Here is a 12,905-nt window from a genome sequence, read left to right on the forward strand (position 1 = left end):
CGATGGGGGAAACTTTGTTTCCATTAACAGATTTCATCGCAGGGTAAACACATTGAGCTAACTGGGAAAACCCACTGAGTGTCAAGGAAAACTGTAGATGTCAAAGTTCTCCCTTTCTTTCCCGCTCGCTCTCCAGACTCATTTCTTAAAGGGAACCCCCCCCCCAAAAAGAGGAAGAAAAAAAACTCAAAAAACAGAGGAAAAACACAAGCCTACTAGATGCATTCATAATGCATTTCATTAAAATTTCATGACTTTTACATACTTAAGCCAGTCTGGAAAAAATATAATAATCTGTCACCTTTTCAAGGCCCTCTTGTCAGTGCATCACTTGGGTGTGGGTGTCACGTGTCAATTCAGGTTTACACTGGTGCGTGGAAAAGGTTTGAGGCCCTGAAACAAGGGCAAGGACAATACTGGGATGATTGGGGAGTGGATGGGAGGGGGGGGGAGGTGATATTATATCCCCATGTTTTTATGTTTCCCCCTTATTATCTTTAGTCCCCTCTCAGTCAAGTCACTCAATCAAATAAGCCCCGAGGACAGAGGGGACCTGCGAGGCCCTTACTCCAGGCAGACATGTCTAACAGCACTGATCACTGTCAGTGGGAGGGTGAATTTCTCTGCTTTGGAGAGGACCCCAAGATAAGCGAAAGGAAATGCTCGCTTCAATGAATAATACAAACTACAAGACACATTCACACACACATACAAATGTAGGATCTTAATTTGAGCGAGTTTGATACAGCAGGAAAATAACCTAGCATCAATAGGAAAAGTGAATTATAATGAGGACTGCAATTAATGGACAATTTTGAAGGGGTTGATAGATTTTTAATAAGGGAAAATCAAGTCTGAAATTTCAGTGGAAATTAACTTCAGAAGCCTTTTTATATCTCAAATACAATACAAGTTTTAATGCAACAGAGTGATCAAATTAAGATCCTACATCTGTAATACAGTGCCTTCAGAAAGTATTTATACCCCTTGACAAATTCCACATTTTGTTGTGTTACAGCCTGAATTCAAAATGGATTAAAAATAAATAAATCCTCTCACCCAAATCGACACACAATCCCCCATAATGACAAAGCAAAGGCAAGTTTAGACATTTTTGCACATTTATTGAAAATTAAATACAGAAATATCTAAATGTACATAAGTATTCACACCCTTTTGCTATAACACGCCAAATTTAGCTCAGGTGCATCCAATTTCCTTTGATCATCCTTGAGATGTCACTGCAACTTGGAGACATTTCAATTGTTTGGACATGATTTAGAAAGAAACACCTATATTTAGGTCTCACAGTTGACTATAACCATGCTGTCCAAGGAACTGTCTCTAGATCTCTGAGATTTGTGATGAGGCATAGATCATAGGGAAGTGTATACAAATATTTCTAGAGCATTGAAAGTTTCCAAGAGCATAAAAAAAATATATTGAACTATCCAGACTCAAAGTAATGATGGACTGTCGTTTCTTTTTGCTTATTTGAGCTGTTCTTGCCATAATATGGACTAGGTCTTTTACCAAATAGGGCTATCTTCTGTATACCACCCCTACCTTGTCACAACACAACTAATTGGCTCAAACGCATTAAGGAAAGAAATTCCACAAATGAACTTTTAACAAGGCACACCTGTTAATTGAAATGCATGCCAGGTGACTACCTCATGAAGCTGGTTGAGAGAATGCCAAGAGTGTGCAAAGCTGTCATCAAAGCAAAGGGTGGCTACTTTGAAGAATCTAAAACACATTTTGATTTGTTACACTTTTTTGGTTACTACATGATTCCATATGTGTTATTTCATAGTTTTGAGGTCTTCACTATTATTCTACAATGTAGAAAATAGTAAAAATAAAGAAAAACCCTTGAGTAGGTGTGTGAACTTGGCCGGAGCTGTATATTTACCCATTTTGAATTCCAACTGTAACTACAAAATGTGGAATAAGTCAAGGGGTATGAATACTTTGACGGCGCTGTACATACCATTGAAGACAAATATGTGTAAGAGAATGTAGGAATTGATGTACCAACAGTGCATTATTCACACATCATTGACAAATGAAAACTGATTTATTACAATCATGAATTGTTATATCGCTTTGACCACAGCAATTGGCTGATTATCACACTGACAGAGAACACTGTACTGCAATTTCTCAATGCTTCAGTTCCTCTTACCTCCCGGGTAAGAGAACCATCACAACACTGTTGGAGGAACCAGGACTCTTCTCCTCTTCTGGTGACTCAGTCCTTCACCCTTCCACCACCACCATAAACACTCTCCCCACAGTGAGACTGTAGAGGTTGATCTAGTCTTTTTACTCTGTCAATCCACAAGAAGCTCGGGAAGAGCTGCTGTGTAGAACAGCTTCGAAAATGAAAGGCAGAATTCATAAGCAGAGAAAAATATTGATTGTTTACATCTTAAATCTGCGCTGGGCTCTGAGGAAAGAGAGAGAGAGAGAAAAATCCCCTAAAATCCGGGCAATTTCCAAGAAATATGATATTTTTAATCAGGATGTGTGGCTGGACTTTGGCGCTATTGATGACTTGTTAACTACGGAACACATAAATACTAATCTGCATTAACTCCTTAATGGTACACAACGAAGACTGAAATGTTTTAGGGAGGACAAGCGCAGACGAGCCAATTTAAGGGGATTTATAGTGTATAACATCCAACTAATGTTGGTCTGTCATGTTCTGTTTGTAGAAGTCGCTGTAATGGAGGATTGGGTACAAATTACACAGAACCTCCCAGCTGGATTACAAGGACGTTGTGCCATGACCAGCTAAGTACAGTGCTTGTTCAATATCCCGTCAAACCTATATGTAATACCATAATTATTAAGCATCTTCGATTTAAGTGAAGAATTCTGGATGACGCTTAAACTAGATATATTTTGAGAAAGGACAGCAGGACATTCCAATAAAGTGGCTTTACAAACCTTTGGTGACAGTTTTTTCTCCGTTACATTCCTAACAGAGCCCATCAAGATAACTTCAGGAGAACTAAGTACCAAAGTTCTACAGTCTCCTTGACCATGAACGAAGATCTCATTAATACACTAGTAAATGTACCATGGACAAGTTGGTATGTTTTTCCTTCTTCAATCCCCCATATTGAAAAAAAAAAAGAAGGAATGAGCCAGTTCTATGCAGGCTATAGATATAATTAAACACAAAAACAAATGGTTTTAAGTGAGAAGCTGGTCTGAAGCCGAACACTTTTTCATGAGCACCACAATGCCTATTTCGCCCATGCTCTACCAAGGTTTTCTAGCACACATTTTTGACATTCTACTGCAGCTACAGTCAGGTCCAAAATGATTGGGACCCTTGATAAATAATGAGCAAAAAAAACTATGAAAAAACTTACAAAATACTGAGCTGTGTGTGACTCGTTTCAAGAAACTAGGCATATTTCACGCATCACTACTTCACAGGAGAGCCATTTGAACATCACTTTTTTTATTTATCAAAATTATATTTTTGCCAGAAATGCCTTCTGGAACATGTGAACTTTCATGTGCCTTAATACGAATAAATACGAATAAAACATTCTAAATTTTCGAGCATAGTTGGTTTAACCACAGAAAAAGACAGCAACCAATCCGCTAGTCATGATTGGCTGCAATAATGAGTGGGCTGGACATGCCGAGAAATTAGTTTGGTCTATAACGCTTTTGTCTATAACATGAGCTGGTCAGTATGTGTAGGTAATCCTTTCTAACGTGGCTTTATTGAACTATATTGTGTAGTAGAACTGCATAAGTGTTGCTCTCCACTTTCTGGAAGACCGAGTTTTGAAATGAGGAATGCAGAGTGCACATAGAGAATGATATGTTTGATTGCAAATATGCAGACGGAGTCAAAAAGAGACAACGTCAGGCTTGTTGTATAAAACACCTGTCTCCGGATTACATCTTCAAACTAAGGGCAACCATGGTATCAGTGACAGAGAGGGAAAAGTGTCCATCCAATTACATAACCAGTGAAAAGTTTGGACACCTACTCTTTATTTTTTACATTGTATTTTTTATATTGTAGAAAAATAGTAATGACATCAAAACTATGAAATAACACATATGGAATCATGTAGTAACCAAATTTATTTTATATTTAAGGTTCTTCAAAGTAGCCATCCTTTACCATGATGACAGCTTTGCACACCCTTGGCATTCTCTCAACCAGCTTCATGAGGTAGTCACCTGGAATGCATTTGCTTTGCGCTCACTCTGGTACTCCTGATTAAATTCACGAACGCACCCATAATATAAACCAGCCTTTAGTCTTGAACTCTTTGGTTGTTTAATACATGGCCTCAAATGTGAATCCTTAAAGAGATGGGTGTGGCTAAGGCTTTAGAGGGTGTGAACAATGCTGACAAAGCTCTCCAGTAGGTGAACCAAAACATTCAAAAGGGCCATTTTCTCAAAAGTGAGGTTACAAGTTTATCAACTTTCAAAGCAGAATACTTTCCCATTGTTCCTCAACTGCAATGTATGATATATAATTTATTTTTAGGCTCTGAGTTTCTACTTTAATCCAATGTAGAAAAAAACCACTTCAACTTTTGCTACATAAGATTGAATCGAGCTGGTCGGTCACATATTGTATGCTTCAAAACACAAAACGCTCAGATAAAAAGATTCCATTTAACAATACATTTTTTTTCAAACAAATATATGGGTCAAAATTATTGGCACCCATTTTCAATACCTCACCCTGCGAGGATAACGGCACTGAACCATTTCTAAAAACTTTTAGACCATTACTCCATAGAGAATATTTCCAGATCCCTGATATCATATCATTCATCTGCGCTTAGAAATGGTCAGTTAACCATTTATGTATGGATTTTGTGTGCTTGGGGTTATTGGGGTTTGGGGTTATTGTCTTGCTAGAAGATTCAAGTTCATGATGCCGTTGACCTTAACAAGGGCCCCAGGACCAGTGGAAGCAAAATATAATTCTTAATTTCTTAACTCATCAACATGCTTTTAGTCTATCCAGATTCCCAGATATTTCTAAGCATGTATACGATCAATTATTTAAAAAATATTTAACCTTTATTTAACTAGGCAAGTCAGTTAAGATCAAATTCTTATTTACAATGACGGCCTAACACCGGCCAAACCCAGACGACGCTGGGCCAATTGTGCGCCACCCTATGGGACTCTCAATCATGGCCGGATGTGATACAGCCTGGATTCGAACCAGAGACTGTATTGACGCCTCTTGCACTGAGATGCAGTGCCTTAGACCGCGGCGCCACTCGCGAACCCTCCAAAGTACGTATGCATAAATCATCAGATACATGATTTGGAAAATAACATATACTTGGTTTTACTTGCATTAAGTACCAATTTCAGTTTTTCCCTGTTTTCTACAGGGAAACAGAAGTTGGTCAGCTGTGGGGGCAATAGCATATACCACAGTGTCATCTGCATATAGGTGAAAGAATACATTTTTTTAAACAGATAAACCAATATTGCTAACGGAAATAGTGAAAAGAAACAACCTTAGTCGTGTCCAGAAAACCTGATTCAAAGTCATCAGTAAATACACACTGCATTCTGTCCTTTAAATAACTTTCAAACAAGCTACACACAGCTTGGTCCAGGGCAATTTATGAAAGCCTTTGAATAAGTAATGAGTCATGTTTTAGATAGCTCAATAAAATGGGCTGCATAAGTGTTTCTTACTATCCAAACAATTAAGAACATAATTTAAAACCAAAGAAGAAGCAGAGATGGTGCTATGACCTGGTCTGACATGACTGATGTACATTTAGAATACATTTCGTAGTTAAAAAGGATCTAAAATGTGTATTTTACAAGGATTCTTGAATTTGGAAATGGGGTAAAATGTACTTTGGTCACACGGATCTACACATTTGTTAATGGGGAGTATATGGGCCATATTCCAGACCCTGGGGAAAGTGCAAGAAAAAATTGTAAGGTAAAAAACAAATTCTGCAAATCTGAAAAGCTGCAGGAAGTAAGGATCATGCAAATTAACCCCAGTGGATTATTATACAAATATCTATATATATATATATCTATATATAGATATAGATATGTATATCTATATATCTATATATATCTATATATCTATATATATATAGCAGTGTCTTGGTAGATTTGCAGTGGTCTGATACTCCTTCCATTTCAATTTTATCGCTTGCACAGTGCTCCTTGGGGTGTTTAAAGCTTGGGAAATCTTTTTGTATCCAAATCCGGCTTTAAACTTCTTCACAACAGTATCTTGGCCCTGCCTGGTGTGTTCCTTGTTCTTCATGATGCTCTCTGCGCTTTTAACGGACCTCTGAGACTATCACAGTGCAGGTGCATTTATACGGAGACTTGATTACACACAGGTGGATTGTATTTATCATCATTAGTCATTTAGGTCAACATTGGATCATTCAGAGATCCTCACTGAACTTCTGGAGAGAGTTTGCTGCACTGAAAGGGGCTGAATAATTTTGCACGCCCAATTTTTCAGTTTTTGATTTGTTAAAAAAGTTTGAAATATCCAATAAATGTCCTTCCACTTCATGATTGTGTCCCACTTGTTGTTGATTCTTCACAAAAAAATACAGTTTTATATCTTTATGTTTGAAGCCTGAAATGTGGCAAAAGGTCGCAAAGTTCAAGGGGGCCGAATTCTTTCGCAAGGCACTGTATATATATATATACACACACATACAATTGAAGTCGGAAGTTAACATACAACTTAGCCAAATACATTTAAACTCAGGTTTCACAATTCCTGACATATAATCCAAGTAAAAATTCCGTTTTAGGTCAGTTAGGATCACCACTTTATTTTAAGAATGTGAAATGTCAGAATAATAGTAGAGAGAATGATTTATTTCAGCTTTTATTTATTTTATTATATTCCATAGTCAGGTTTGTAAGGCCTCATTGCTCACGCACTTTTTCAGTTCTGCCCAAAAAATGTCTATGGGATTGAGGCCAGGGCTTTGGGATGGCAACTCCAATACCTAGACTTCGTTGTCCTTAAGCCATTTTGCCACAAATTTAGAAGTATGCTTGGGGTTATTGTCCACTTGGAAGACCCATTTGCGACCAAGCTTTAACTTGACTGATGTCTTGAGATATTGCTTCAATATAGCCTCATCATTTTAATTCCTCATGACGACATTTATTTTGTGAAGTGCACCAGTCCCTCCTGCAGCAAAGCACCCCCACAACATGATGCTGCCACAAATGTGATTCACGGTTGGGATGTGTTCTTCGGCTTGCAAGCGTTCCCCTTTTTACTCCAAACCTAACGATGGTCATTATGGCCAAACAGTTCTATTTCTGTTCCATAAGGCCAGATGACATTTCTCCAAAAAGTATGATCTTTGTCCCCATGTGCAGTTGCAAAAAGTAGTCTGGCTTTTTTATGGCGGTTTTGGAGCAGTGGCTTCTTCCTTGCTGAGCGGCCTTTCAGCTTATGTCAATATAAGACTCGTTTTACTGTGGATATAGATACTTTTGTTCCGGTTTCCTCCAGCATCTTCACAAGGTCCTTTGCTATTGTACTGGGATTGGATTGCACATTTTGCACCAAAGTACATTCATCTCTAGGACACAGCGCGTCTCCTTCCTGAGCGGTATGACGGCTGCGTGGTCCCATGGTGTTTATACTTATGTACTATTGTTTGTACAGATGAACGTGGTACCTTTAGGCATTGGGAAATAGCTCCCAAGGATGAACCGGACTTGTGGAGGTCTACAATTTTTTGATGAGGTCTTGGCTGATTTCTTTAGATTTTGTCATGATATCAAGTCACTGAGTTTGAAGGTAGGCCTTGAAATACATCCCCAAAGTAGATGTCCTAACTGACATGCCAAAACTATAGTTTGTTAAAAATAAATTTGTGCAGTGGTTGAAAAACAAGTTTAAATGACTCTAACCTAAGTGTATGTAAACTTCCGACTTCAACTGTATGTATGTATGTATATTTTTTTTTTTACATCAATCTTGCTCAAGACGTCTAGTACATCAACAAGAGAAAGTTCTTGAAATTAAATCAAAGATTCACCAGAAATTGACGGAACTTCAATCGAGCAACTATAGGCTGGGAAGGGGAAGCAGCTGACTGATTGGCCTGGGTCAATTAAAACACAATTTCTTTCAAATAAAACAAAAATGTATATAATTGTATATAAGCAAATGCAGATTTTTTTTTAACGCAAAACCACTGTTGTGTGACTAAAGAGCTTATATATACACACATATATATTACACACACACACACACACACACACACGTCATCTGACCATAGCACTGGTTCCAATTCCATTTACCAGGCATTTATATTTGTTGGATGACATGAAAATAGAGCTCTTTGGCCACACACACACCAGTGGTGGGTTTTGCGTCAAAATTATTATACATATGCATATAAATAACCCCATACCTACTGCAACATATGGTGGTGGATGGTTCATTTTATGAGGCTATTTTGATACCACTGGTCCTGGTGTCATGGTTAAGGTCAACTGAACTGTACCCAGTACCAGGACATGTTTGCCAAAAACCTGGTTGCCTCTGCCAGGAGATTGAAACTTGGCAGCATTGGATCTTCCAGCAAGACAACCACAAGCATACATTGACATTTCACAAATAAACTGTTAATTGGGCACAAAATCTAAAATCTCAGTCTCCGGACATGAACCCAATTGAAAACATGCGGTTTGAATTGAAGAGGGCAGGTCATAAGCGCAGACAAAGGATATCAAGGATCTGGAAAGTTTCTTTATGGAGGAACGGTCTAAGATCCCTCCCAATGTGTTCTCCAATCTCATACAACATTTTAGAAAAAGGCTCAATGCCATTATCCTCGCAAGGTGAGGTATTGAAACAGGGGTGCCAATAATTTACCCCTACCTTTGTTTGGGGGGGGGGGGGGAATCATATATATCTGAGCAAATGTATTAGTATAAAATATACATTGTAAAACAATTGTGAGCATACAATATAGCTCTGTATTTGTATTACTTAATTTAATCTTTTTTGCACATCTTTCCTTTGCTTAGCATTCAAACGTTCTCAAACATCTGCAGGCTGACCTTGGTCGTCGGGTGAAAGGCGTTTCCTCTGACACATTGGTGCAGATGGCTTCCGGGTTAAGCGGGTGAGTGTTATGAAGCGCGGTTTGGTGGGTCATGTTTAGGAAGGACACGACTTGACCTTCGCCTCCCGAGCAGGTTGGGGAGTTGCAGCGATGAGACAAGATCGAAATTGGGGAGAAAAAGGGGTTAAAAATTTACACTGAACAAAAATATAAAACGCAACATGTAAAGTGTTGGTCCTATATTTCATGAGCTGAATAAAGATCCCAGAAATATCCAAACGCACAAAAATCGTATTTCTCTCAAATGTTGTGCACAAATGTGTTTACATCCCTGTTAGTAAGCATTTCTCCTTTGCCAAGATAATCCATCCCCGTGACTGGTGTGGCATATCAGGAAGTTGATTAAACAGCATGGTCATTACACAGGTGCACCTTGTGCTGGGGAAAATAAAAAGGCCACTCTAAACTGTGCAGTTATATCACACAACACAATGCCACAGCTGCCTCAAGTTGGAGTGTGCAATTGGCATGCTGACTGCAGGAATGTCCACGAGAGCTATTGCCAGATCATTTTGTTAATTTCTCTACCATAAGCCGCCTCCGTTGTTTTAGAGTATGTGGCAGTACATCCAACCGGCCTCAACTGCAGACCACGAGTAACCAGGCCATCACAGGAACTCCATATCTGGCTTCCTCACCATGGTCTTGATCTGAATGCAGTTCGGTGTCATAACTGACTTAAGTGGGAAAATGCTCACCACTGGCACACTGGAAAAGTGTTCTCTTCACGGATGAATCCCGGTTTCAACCGTACCGAGCAGACGACAGACGTATGGAATGGTGAGAGCAAGCAGTTTGTTCACAAGGTTGACATCAGCAGAGGGCCCCATGGTGGAGGTGGAGTTATGGTGTGGGCAGGCATAAGCTACAGACAACGAACGCAATTGCATTTTATCAATGGCAATTTGAATGCACAGTGATAGCGTGACAAGATACTGAGGCCAATTGTCGTACCATTAATCCACCGCCATCACCATGTTTCAGCATGATAATGGCCTGCATACTCACCAGACATCACCCACTGAGCATGTTTGGGATGCTCTGGATCGACGTGTACGACAGCGTGTTCCAGTTCCCGCCAATATCCAGCAACTACGCACAATCAACAGCCTGATCAACTCGAAGCAAAGATGATATGTCGCACTGCATAAGGAAAATGGTGGTCACACCAGATACTGACTGGTTTTCAGATCCACGCCCCTACTTTTTTTTTTCTTAAGGCATCTGTGACCAACAGATGCATATATCTATTCTCAGTCATGAGAACTCCATAGATTACGGCCTAATGAATATATTTCAATTAACTGATTTCCTTATAAGAACTAACTCAGTAAAATCTTTTTGTGTGTGTATATATAAAAAAAATAAAGGGAACATGAAAATAACACATACTAGATCTAAATGAATGAAATATTCTTATTAAATACTTTTTTTCTTTACATAGTTGAATGTGCTGACAACAAAATCACACAAAAATTATCAATGGAAATCAAATTTATCAACCAATGGAGGTCTGGATTTGGAGTCACACTCAAAATTAGTGGAAAAACACACTACAGGCTGATCCAACTTTGATATAATGCCCTTAAAAAACAAGTCCAAATGAGGCTCAGTAGTGTGTGTGGCCTCCACGTGCCTGTATGACCTCCCTACAATGCCTGGGCATGCTCCTGATGAGGTGGTGGATGGTCTCCTGAGGGATCTCCTCCCAGACCTGTACGAAAGCATCCGCCAACTCCTGGACAGTCTGTGGTGCAACGTGGCGTTGGTGGATGGAGCAAGACATGATGTCCCAGATGTGCTCAATTGGATTCAGGTCTGGGGAACGGACGGGCCAGTCCATAGCATCAATGCCTTCCTCTTGCAGGAACTGCTGACACTCCAGCCACATGAGGTCTAGCATTGTCTTGCATTAGGAGGAACCCAGGGCCAACCGCACCAGCATATGGTCTCACAAGGGGTCTGAGGATCTCATCTCGGTACCTAATGGCAGTCAGGCTACCTCTGGCGAGCACATGGAGGAAAGAAATCCCACCCCACACCATGACTGACCCACCGCCAAACCGGTCAGGCTGGAGGATGTTGCAGGCAGCAGAACGTTCTCCACGGCGTCTCCAGACTGTCACATGTGCTCAGTGTGAACCTGCTTTCATCTGTGAAGAGCACAGGGCGCCAGTGGCGAATTTGCCAATCTTGGTGTTCTCTGGCAAATGCCAAACATTCTGCACGGTGTTGGGCTGTAAGCACAACCTCCACCTGTGGACGTCAGGCCCTCATACCACCCTCATGGAGTCCGTTTCTGACCGTTTGAGTGGACACATGCACATTTGTGGCCTGCTGGAGGTCATTTTGCAGGGCTCTGGCAGTGCTCCTCCTGCTCCTCCTTGCACAAAGGCGGAGGTAGCGGTCCTGCTGCTGGGTTGTTGCCCTCCTACGGCCTCCTCCACGTCTCCTGATGTACTGGCCTGTCTCCTGGTAGCGCCTCCATGCTCTGGATACTACGCTGACAGACACAGCAAACCTTTTTGCCACAGCTCGCATTGATGTGCCATCCTGGATGTGCTGCACTACCAGAGCGAGTGTGGGTTGTAGACTCCGTCTCATGCTACCACTAGAGTGAAAGCACCGCCAGCATTCAAAAGTGACCAAAACATCAGCCAGGAAGCATAGGAACTGAGAAGTGGTCTGTGGTCACCACCTGCAGAACCACTCCTTTATTGGGGGTGTCTTGCTAATTGTCTATAAATTTCCACCTGTTGTCTATTCCATTTGCACAACAGCATGTGAAATATATTGTTAATTTATTGACGGGTTGCTTCCTAAGTGGACAGTTTGATTTCACAGAAGTGTGATTGACTTGGAGTTACATTGTGTTGTTTAAGTGTTCCCTTTATTTTTTTGAGCTATATATATATATATATAAAATCATGAATGATCTTGGAGAAACAGTTCAGTGCTGCTATGTTTCAAATCAAAAGTTATCCGTCACGTTTCGCAAACAACAGGTGTAGACTAACATTGAAAAGCTTACTTACAGGCTCTTCCCAGCAATGCAGATAAGAAAGAGAAAAAAAAAGAATAGAAAAATTATAACATGAAGAATAAATACACAATGAGTAACGATAACTTGGCTATATACATGTGGTGGCAGTACCTACCTAATCGATGTGCAGGGGTACAAGCTAATACATAGGCAGGGATAAAGTGGCAAGGCACCAGGATAGATAATAAACAGTAGCGGCAGCACATGTGATGAGTCAAAGTTAGTGCAAAATCAATCAATGCAGATAGTTAACCAATAGCTACTCGTCTAACTATTTAGTATCTTGGCTTGGGGGGGGGGGGGTTGTTCAGGGTCCTGTTGGTTCCAGACGTGGTGCATCGGGTACCGCTTGTCGTGCGGTTTCAAAAGAGAACAGTCTATGACTTGGGTGGCTGGAGTCTGAACATTTTTAAGGCCTTCCTCTGACACTGCCTGGTATAGAGGTCCTTGATGATTGGGAGCTCGGCCCCAGTGATGTACTGGGCCGTACGCACTACCTTCTGTAGCACCTTGCGGTCAAATGCCAAGCAGTTGCCATACCAAGCGGTGATGCAGCCAGTCAGGATGCTCTCAATGGTGCAGCTATAGAACCTTTTGAGGGTCTGAGGGTGCATGTTGAATCTTTTCAGCCTCCTGAGGGAGAAGAGGTGTTGTCATACCCTCTTCACAACTGTCTTGGTGTGTGGAACATGATA

At 40.5% G+C, this 12,905-nt stretch overlaps 1 protein-coding gene across 6 annotated transcripts in view; it reads right to left on the reverse strand.

Moving 5' to 3' along the window:
* Positions 1–12,905, reverse strand: part of LOC109869920 (vesicle transport through interaction with t-SNAREs homolog 1A-like) — a 169,897-nt gene that overhangs the window by 140,524 nt on the left and 16,468 nt on the right. The window lies entirely within an intron of this gene.

The sequence above is a fragment of the Oncorhynchus kisutch genome, linkage group LG25, assembly GCF_002021735.2.
Source record: "Oncorhynchus kisutch isolate 150728-3 linkage group LG25, Okis_V2, whole genome shotgun sequence".
In the NCBI taxonomy this organism is placed as follows: domain Eukaryota; kingdom Metazoa; phylum Chordata; class Actinopteri; order Salmoniformes; family Salmonidae; genus Oncorhynchus; species Oncorhynchus kisutch.